Source organism: Xyrauchen texanus, chromosome 21 (genome assembly GCF_025860055.1).
Source record: "Xyrauchen texanus isolate HMW12.3.18 chromosome 21, RBS_HiC_50CHRs, whole genome shotgun sequence".
Taxonomy (NCBI): Eukaryota; Metazoa; Chordata; class Actinopteri; order Cypriniformes; family Catostomidae; genus Xyrauchen; species Xyrauchen texanus.
This window is the reverse complement of record NC_068296.1, coordinates 27,407,530-27,417,994: the sequence shown is the minus strand read 5'-3', so window position 1 is coordinate 27,417,994 and position 10,465 is coordinate 27,407,530.

Below are 10,465 nucleotides of genomic sequence, written 5' to 3'. Positions count from 1 at the left end.
TTACGACAGTGGACCTTTTTTACCCTAAAAAATTGAAAGACAAAGTGAGAAAAAGAGTTAGACTCAAAGTATGGGTAATTGTCCACTGTTGTATGTCATCAAGAGTTATACGCACTGATGTAGTAAGCAACCAGTCAGCAGAAGGTTTTCTGCTAGCCTATCAGAGATTCACAGCCTTTAGGAGACACCCGAGAATGTTGTGGTCTGATCTGGGCTTAAACTTCATAGGAGCAAAACCTGCTTTAGGGGAGCACTATACATTTCTGGATGGATTGGAAAAATTTGAACTAGAAGATGAAGCTGCTAGACATGGCAAAGAGTGGATTTGGAAAATTCACCCTGCAGACTCTCCTCACAGGAATGTAGTTGTAGAATCCGCTGTCCGTATAGTAAAACATGCGAGGCGACAGTGTTTTTATGTTGGGGGAATTCCAAACCTTCTTCTACATGGCTGCTAACTTGGTGAATGATTGGCCTATAGATGCAAAAACACAGAGGATTGTGTAGATTATATTACTCCCAACTCCCTTTATTGGGTAGATCAGAATCAAAAGGAGACCCAGGTGACTTTGAGTTCAAAGGGTACCCCTACAAAAGATTGAGAGTCATCCAAGGAAAGGTAAATACCTTTTGGAAGTGGTGTCAGTTGGCAGGCCCCAATTTATTTGTGAGAAGCAAATGGCATACAAAGCAGTACAATGTTGCTGTAGGGGATGTGGTCTGGTTGGCTGACCAGAATGCTTTGAAAGGTCAGTATAAATTGGCTAGAGTAATCAAAGTCAATGCTGATCATAGAGGAACTGTCAGAGATAGAAATGTCAGAATCTTTACAAGCTATCCAATTCCAGTCGTCAAACCTAGCCAAGCAGGAGTCACAAGCAAAAGCAGTAAAACTACCAAGAAACTAAATAGAATCCCAGCCACAGTTCTTCATAGAAATGTCAGGCATCTAGTCATCTTTATTCCTGTAGAAGAACAGAAATGATAATAGTTGCAAAGATGAAAAGAAGTGTGACCTCCTATGGTTCAGTAACATTGAGCTTGAGTGAGAGGTGTGAAGTTAAAGCATGGACTCGAATGTCTTTGTTTAAAATGCTGGTAACTACAAAGAAGTCTTTATGGAAATAATGTGCAAGGTTATTAAAGCGGATGGAGCTGACTGACGGAAAAAGCCGAGAGTACCGGAAAAAAACGAAGAGTGGAGAGAAAAGGGAGCAGGTGGTTAATTGCGTGTCAAGTTCATGAGGCAAACACACACACACACAAAGAGAGTGCAGTGAATGAGAAAGTGTGACCAGATCAGTGGATTAACATCACAGTTCATCTCAAAGCACAGTTAATCTGTGTAAGAAGCCAGCTCAAACAAAGTTTGAACACTAAAAAGTGGAGCATGGAGTGAAAAGGGATGTGCATCAACTTACGGTCATTCCCAAGGACGCTGATGGTATGCAAATTAATTTTCTGTTTGGACTGATGATTTAATGTTACTTTAAACTAGTGAATAATTTGAGAGGGATATAATACATATATTGCAATTATTTAAATCATGCAAAAATGATACATGTTTTAGATAAGAAGAAAATGGATTGTTTGTTTATGTAAGCAGTTTGATGTGCAATGTTAATGAGGTGTTTAAGTGAAAGAAACAAATAAGACCAGATATAGAAACTGACTGAATGATGAAAAAGTGTGTATAAAATATGTCTCTTTATTTAGTCAAATTGTTCTTGGTGTTTACATTTAAACAAAAGTAAACATCATTATAAATTATTGTCAATTTTTGCTTTCTTTAAGATTATCAACCTAATTGTCAAACCTATCAAACCCAAATGAACTATTTGTCTTCCTGACTGACTGACAAAAAAACAACATGTCAATCAAATGAACAAAAGTCTGATTATGTTGACAAAGGAATCAAACATAGTCTCAACCCTAAAATCAAACCTAAAATCTTCAATAAATATTGGGAAAAAGAAATTGAAAGCGTTTGGATTTGTTCCCTGTGTCCCTTGTGGTTGATTGAAGCTGTTTTTCACATTAGGTGCAGAAGTTGGAATAAAAATCCCAGATAACTCGACACTAATGATTAGACCATAGCTATGGTTTAGCAGTTATGGGTCACATATTTGTGTCTGCTCTTGGAAAGATGAGTGTCAGGTTATAAGTATGAAATAGTTATGAAGAGAGGTCTCTGCTTACAGCATCCCAACATGCCTCAGGGCGTATAATGCAGAATTAATTTTGTGCTGTTTAGTGCTCAATGCTCTTGAAAATACGATTTGTGTAAAGGCATTGATATGCTAATCCAGACAACGTGCTTCTCGCATATGAACAAATCCAATTTAACAGTTTTATTATAACACGGAAGCCCTTTCTCGCTTCACTGAGCACAGTCTCCACCCCATGCCCAACTATCAATCATGAGATGAGCAAGAGAGAGAGAAATCCAAATGAAGAGACACCAGCGCTATTAAAAGGATTTTTTTTTTTTGACAGATGTGTTTGTCATCGTATTGTTTACTTTCTGTTTTTATATATGTGCATTTTGACCTTTCTTAACCATTTGAACCATTTAGTACCTTAATAAAGAGACTAATCTTCTAAATGCCACTAAGGTTTCAATAGATAATGAATTCCATGCATTTCAGTATATGGTTGGCTGCAGTTCTGGCCACAGTAATTTGTTCACCGAGGATGCATTAAATTGATTAAAAATAATTGAAAAATGACAAAAGGGCATTTACAATGTTACAATTGAATATTTCTTTCAAAATAAATTATGTATTCTTCAAACTTTCTGTTCATACATACATATATATATATATATATATATATATATATATATATATATATATATATATATATAACACTTTCAGATTATAGAAATCTCTGTATTCTATAACATTATTATACTTGAGAAATGAAAATTCTTGGTCTAAACTGAACATTCTGAAAATGTATGTTTCTTTTTCTTTTTTTTTTTTTTTACATTTTAATGGCCAAATCTACTGGATATTTTATTTTAATGAATGGGCATTTTCTGTCAGCCATGCTAAACCATGCCACCATCATTGTGCTTGTATGTGTCAAGAATGCAGAACAAACACTCAAAGAAGAATACCAATACAAATGACTCAGAATTTATTTGTGCATTAAATTACACACTTATGTACTTGTGGATTGTATTGTGAGCAATGAAAAACGTATACTTGTGTATACGTCTGGTGGGTGGATTCTTAAATTGAGTGTGTGGATCGGTTGCCCATGGATTTCTGTGTGCATCTGTTGATCTGTGAAAGGGTTCTGGGCTTCTGGCCACTCACATTGTCAACATTGCGCAACCACAGACGCAGAAGATCCCACACATTTACTGTATGTGCGGAACCCACAAATCTTTTGTAGGCTATTTAGTGGAGAAAAGAGAGAATAATCTTCATTCCCCTAACAAATGTAGCCAGTCAAATGAATTTGGTTCAGTCCTGACTGTAACGAAATTCAAAGAAATCCCAAGATACATTTTCTTTTACATGGCACGAGTTGTATTGTCTGATGCATTTTTTCACCCCTTTTGACAGGAAGTAACTGAGCCTGAACATTTTCTGTTTTTAAACAATCTGCTGGTTAATGCTTTTATGGCCAATACTGATGTTTCACCGGTATTTCATAGAGACTTGGGGTGGGCTTTTGACTTAAGCCAGTATGTAACACCCTAGCAACCACGTGGCAATGCCCTGATAGCCACCCAGAACACCTTAACAACTGCATAGCAAATGTATGGGAGCTAGTTGTGCACTGATTAAATGTTATGACGAAACCGATCACAGACATTTTAACACTGTGATCTGCAGATATCGATCCATTTTGAAAGTGCCATTTACCACACTTTTGTATATGTTATACAAATTGTACATTAATTGTGAAATGCTGACATTTATTTGAATTGAAAATGATGAATAGTTATGAATAGTTCTGTTGTCAATATCAAAGATCATTGTGACATACTGGCAACCAGTAAACACCAAGAGAGCTTCCCACTGCAGAGATATTATACAAATAACACCGATATATCCACTACAAGCTCAAAACCTGCCCCAATGATAAATCATTAGTATCTATGATTTGACAACTGTCTTTAGTGTTTTGTTGTAGCACAATCACTAATTATTAAAGGAATAGTTCACCCAAATATTAAAATTATCTAATTTACTCACCCTCATTCCATCCCAGATGTATATGACTTACTTTCTTTAGCAGAACACAAAGAGTTTTAGAAGAATATTTCAGCTCTGCAGGTCCATAAAACGCAAGTGAATGGTGACCAAAACTTTGAAGCTCCATAAAGCACAAAGGCTACGTAAAGGTAATCCACGTGACTGCAGTGGTTTAATCCACGTCTTCTGAAGCCAGGGTTCAGTTTTCCAAAATTTAAGGTCATAAAAAGTCTTAAATATCTTAAATGATAAAACAAAAGTCATAATTTTTATTCAAATAGGTCTTACATTTGGGGGTGGAAAGACAGGAATTGAGATATGACTTATTGTGATTATCAAACTTCAAAAGAATATGATTTACTTAAATAAATGCATACGTTCCATCCTTCAGAGCACTGTTGTATTTTCTCCAAGAACAAGAGCTTTCAGCTTTTGCAGAGCAGTTCACAATCATTAAGCTATATCGGGTATTTATGACAAACTATTACTAAAGATCAACTGTTGATGATGTAGTGTTGATGAAATATGACAATGTTTACTTTTAACTGTTTATACTGTAATATGTTGTAGATTTTTGTAGGACTGCACATTTTATGTCCCTTATCTGATTGAATGAGCAGCTGGAAGAAGTGAAGCATAAAGTTTGGAATAATGTACAGATTTTGCTCTTATGGAAAGGAATTGGTACTTTTATTCACCAAAGTGGCATTCAACTGATCACAATTAATAGTCAGGACATTAATAAAGTGAAAACGTACTATTATAATATGAAAGAATTTAAACTACTTCAAAGATTTCTCATAAAAAATCCTCCACGTGCAGCAATGACAGCTTTGCAGATCCTTTGTATTCTAGCAGTCAATTTGTCCAGATACTCAGGTGACATTTCACCCCACACTTCCTGTAGCACTTGCCATAGATGTGTCTTGTCGGGCACTTCTCATGCACCTTACAGTCTAGCTGATCCCACAAAAGTTCAATGGGGTTAAGATCCATAACACTCTTTTCCAATTATCTGTTGTCCAATGTCTGTTTTTCTGTTTCAAAAGTGGCTTTTTTCACTTTTCTTTGCAATTCTTCCCATAAGGCCTGCACCCCTAAAGGTGTGTACACACTGCCAGCGACTTTGTCGCTCCAGGTCGCCAGTGGCTGGCGGTGAAGTCGCTAGTGGGTGTTCCCACTACTGGTTGCATAGTAACGTTTATAAATGACATTCACGGATGTCATTCCATTGCTGTTGACAGCGAATCTCTTTTCTTGCCACTAAAAACAAACATTTTGGAGGGAAAAGACTAAATATAAATGGAATCAGTACATAAAATGCTTTATATCAAAGATGAAATAGAAACAAGGCGCGCTGTTTGCCATAGCGGCTGTTTATCTGCGGCGAAAATGCAAATGCCGGCCTGTCTGGGTCCATAAAATCCCCGCGATCTCATATACACCTTTCCACGCAGTATTTTTCTTAAAAATGTCCTTGTACGTGGGAAGAGACATATCATAGAGCACTGGAAAATTTCTAACAGCAAGAATTAGCCTTTCATCCATCTTTCCGTTACTGCAGGAGCTGAGAGAGAGAGAGAGAGAGAGAAGGATCACGTGAGCTCTCCCGTCTTCTCTCCTATTGGCTGTCGCTTCCGTAAGTTGCGTCGCTGGACACGCCCACATCTAGTCGCCAACGATCACGACAGCTCATGTCGCCGGAAGTCGCTGTGCTCTCATTGAAAATGAATGGTATGGAGTCGCTGTCACGCGCGATGTCGCTGGCAGTGTGTACGCACCTTAAGTCTTCTCTTTACTGTTGTACATGAAACTGGTGTTGAGTGGGTAGAATTCAATGAAGCTGTCACCTGAGGACACGTGAGGCATCTATTTCTCGAACTAGAGACTCTGATGTACTTATAATCTTGTTTAGTTGTACATCTGGCCTTCTAGATTTCATCCTAAAAAAAAATTATAATAATGGTGCTGTTTTTTACGTCAGTAAAGTATCAATTTCCTTCAGAAACAGCAAAATCTGTACATTATTCCAAACTTTTGGCTGCCAGTGTATATAAATACAGTGTGTGTGTGTGTGTGTGTGTGTATGTGTGAGCGTGTATTTATCACTTTGTGGGGACCAAATGTCCCCATAAGGATAGTAAAACCCGAAATTTTTGACCTTGTGGGGACATTTTGTCGGTCCCCATGAGGAAAACAGCTTATAAATCATACTAAATTATGTTTTTTGAAAATGTAAAAATGCAGAAAGTTTTCTGTGAGGGTTAGGTTTAAGGGTAGGGTTAGGTTTAGGGGATAGAATATAAAGTTTGTACAGTATAAAAACCATTATGTCTATGGAAAGTCCCCATAAAACATGGAAACCAAACATGTGTGTGTGTGTGTGTGTGTGTGTGTGTGTGTGCGTGCATGCGTGCGTGCGTGCATGCGTGCGTGTGTGTGTGTGAGTGTAAAACATGTCTTGAGTATTTTAAACTTGCATATATCCTACCGTTTTACTGATAAACAATGTTAAGGCCATGTTGAATGCATGAGTGAGTAAGATTTTGTGATACATGATTTATTTTGAGATTTGTTTTATTTTTTGCTTTTGGTATGGGGATACGTATAAATTTTATTTGTCCAGATCTAGAAAAAGGTCTCAAAAAGTCTTAAATTTGATTTTAAAAACTATGCAGCAACCCTGGATGCGATCTAATTGTTTTTTGTGAAAACAGAACAAAATGTTACTCCTTTCTTACTATAAACCTTGACATCAGCAGTCTACTTGGTGATCATGATTTTAAACTTGATAACTCTTCCTAGCGCTCTGTGCATTCATCAAGCACTAGGAAGTGTAATTGAGCTTGAAATCATGATCGTACCTAGAGACTGCAATAGCAAAATATACAGTGAAGAAGAGTTACATTTTGGTGTGTTCTCACCCAAAACCAATTAGATCGCTTCTGAAAACATGGATTTGTATGAATTAATTTTATGCTGCCTTTATGTTCTTTTTGGAACTTCAAAGTTTTGGTCACCATTCACTTGCATTGTATGGACCTACATAGCTGAGATAATTATATATTAGCTGCCGTTTGTGTTCTGCAGAAGAAATTAAGTCATACACATCTGGGATGGCATGAAGGTGAGTAAATTATTTGAGAATTAAAATTTTTGTGTGAACTATTCCTTTAAGCAATTGCGTGAAGACGCAGTGCCATTATTGAAGGTTAAACTGTTATTGTATAGTCGTACTGTGACAAACATAAATTTCTGATCTACATCAGGGTTCTTACAAAGTAGTGTTGGGATTAGTGACTGATGAGAGATTGAGAGCACCTGTAAAGCACACGTTTGTAACATTGAAAGCATGCATATGGTCTGGTTGCTGTAACTCATGTTTATATTATGTATCCTCATTATGTATTTGCATCTTTATTTGTTGTTTGCATCTTTATTTGTTGTTTAATTCATTTTTACATCTGTAAAATGTCCTCTCAGTCTCTAATTGCACAGTGAGTGAGGATTACTACCATAAAGACTCCTGAAAATGGGGACCATAATATTTATACAGATGTAATTCATACACATTATTTAAAACAAACCAGCATTTTCATCTGAATTACAGCATGTCTGAAACTGTAAACTTTGAATGCTTGAAATGCAAATAATTCACTGTTCAGTGGCTTCAATGACATGCTTCAAGAGCTGAGCAGACGCTCATTTATTAGAGTTGCAGTGTTTGTGTGATTTAATACATTCTGCAATTTAAAAAGATAGGCCCTGAATCTAGGCTGATCACAGATCGCAATCGGTTGCAGATCGATTGACGGGTCCCTACTGGCAACCACCCGTAATACTCTAGCGTAATAGCAGCAAGTTTTGCATGTACAAGCAGCACTCACATTTTCTTCTGAAAATGTAAAAATCTAGATATTTTCATGGTATAGCTACTGGCAAAGCAATTACACATTTGTGACAGAGTTGCTGCAGAATGACAGTTCTTTGTGATTGTCATTAGTAAATTTGATTTGTTCAGCAGTACAGACTCACAGATCGTGCTGCGCTCGTGTTTGATGTAATTGATTTGTGGGCCTGTGAGGTTTGCGGTCTGACTGGAGAATTTATGCTCATGTGCCGTTTTTTTTGTCCTTTCTCTCAGTTCCTCTCTTGTACTCTCATTCTCCCCTCTGCGCTGGGCTCTGCTTCCTGGCTAATGGCCCAGGGGTGCCATTCATGGTCGAGTGTGTGTACATTTGTGACAGAATAGGGAGATGGAGGGGGGCAGGTCAGATGAAATTGCTTATTTGAGGTCCCACAGTGCTGATTCTCTTTACCAGCCCCAGGAGGAGAGATTAGAATGAATCAGTGTTAGTTTGACATTTAGCACCGCAGAAGTGTAAGAATAAATCAAAAGCCGACAAAGGAGAAGTGTGTTCGACAGTCTTCAGTGCTATGACCTCTCCATCCAATACTTACTTTCCTTTTCTCTCTATTTTGGTCCTCCTCCTTTCCTGTACTGTGGGGAACGCAGGAATCATTACAGGTGAGGTTTCCATCCACTAGGGTTGTTTGGAGTATCTTTAGTGTCCTCTGATTTTGGCTGTATTGGCCTCTTTTGCTCGTTGCCATAATCAGGTCATGTCCTATGGAAATATGCACATATCCTCACAGAAACTGATATATGATGTCACAGTATCTGTGAGCTCATCCAAGTCTGTCAAAAACATTCCAATCAGTGCAGTCAAAACAGGCTTGTAATTCCAGCTCTGCTTCATTAGTTCATCTATTTACAGTCCTTACAACAGGTTTAGCTGATTTTAGTTTCTGCTTGTAGGATGGGAGAGGTTGAACCAGACAGTGATCAGAAAGTCCTAAAGCTGCATGTGGGACAGAGCGATGTGCATCCTTTACAGTGGTGTAGCAGTAGCACAGTATATTTCTGTCTCTATTCTGGCATGTGATGTGTTGTTTGTATTTAGGGAGTTCACTGGATAGGTTAGCTTTATTAATATCTCCCCGAATAATAATAAGTCAGTCCGGGTGTTGTTGCTCCATGTCTGTGATGTGATCAGCCAGCTGTTGCATGCTTGTCACCAGAATGAATGAAGAAAAATCCCACGTTGAGTAGAAAGGCTTACGGTTGATGAAGAGTGCTTCTAAATTAGGACAGCACATTTTCTTCAATGCTGTAACATCTGTACACCAACATTTGTTGATGTAAAAGCATGTTTCATCACCTCTCATTTTCCAAGATGATTCTGCAGTGCGATCAGCTTTGAATAGCTGGAAGCCTATCAGATAAAACGCACTGTCCGAGATGGCTTCATTCAGCCAGGTTTCCATGAAACACAGAGGAGCGGAGTTAGAAATGTCCTTTTTTGTTTGAGTGAGCAGAAGCAGTTTGTCCATTTTGTTACATAATGTGTTTTATAGACAAAAAATGAGTCTCTATATTTCTGACTCGTTTCCAAACAAAGGGTCAGGGTTTGACTGGTTATCAAAATGCTACCAAAACGCATCTTTCTCCATTGACGGCCATGTTTTTTGCAAGCAACATATAAATGCACATAAATATTTAATTACATTATAGTAGGCGTTTTACTAATGCCTGATTGTTTTTGAGGAGTCTTAAAAGCATAAAAAGGACTTTATTTTGTATCCCTACTGACTTTGACCTCATAGTTCAGGATAGTCGCTAGCTAAGGTTTTTTGTTTAATTTTATGAACATTAAGTGTGGGTCAGTTCTAGTGCCATTAGCCAATCAACTCTATCGGCATACAGTATCAGGACGTCATTGTCCTGGGGCTCCAGAGCAATTAGTCACATTACAAATGTTTCCGGAACTGAGTTTCCATGAGCAAAGATGGCATTATGCCGGTCCCGTAATTCTGATGCGACATTTGCCAGCCTAGCAACTACAACTGAGATGCTAATGGACAGCTCACCCCAGGTATTCCAGACCTCTTTGTTTTCAATCCATCTTCACATCCTCATCACTTCACGGCCACCTGTCTCTCTTACTTAATAATAGATGATATTTGATGTTGCATATTTAAAACAAATGTTTGACTATATCTTATTGCCATGTACAACTACTTGTGTAATATTTTCTCAAAACCCTGCATGTTACTAATTAAAAGTGATGAAATGTAAACGCTCCAGAGTGCAAGCAATACGTCAAGTCATTTTTATTTGTATAGTGCCATTCGCAACACACATAATTTCAAAGCAGCTTTACAGAAAAATATAATTTAACAGAAAAGGCTGT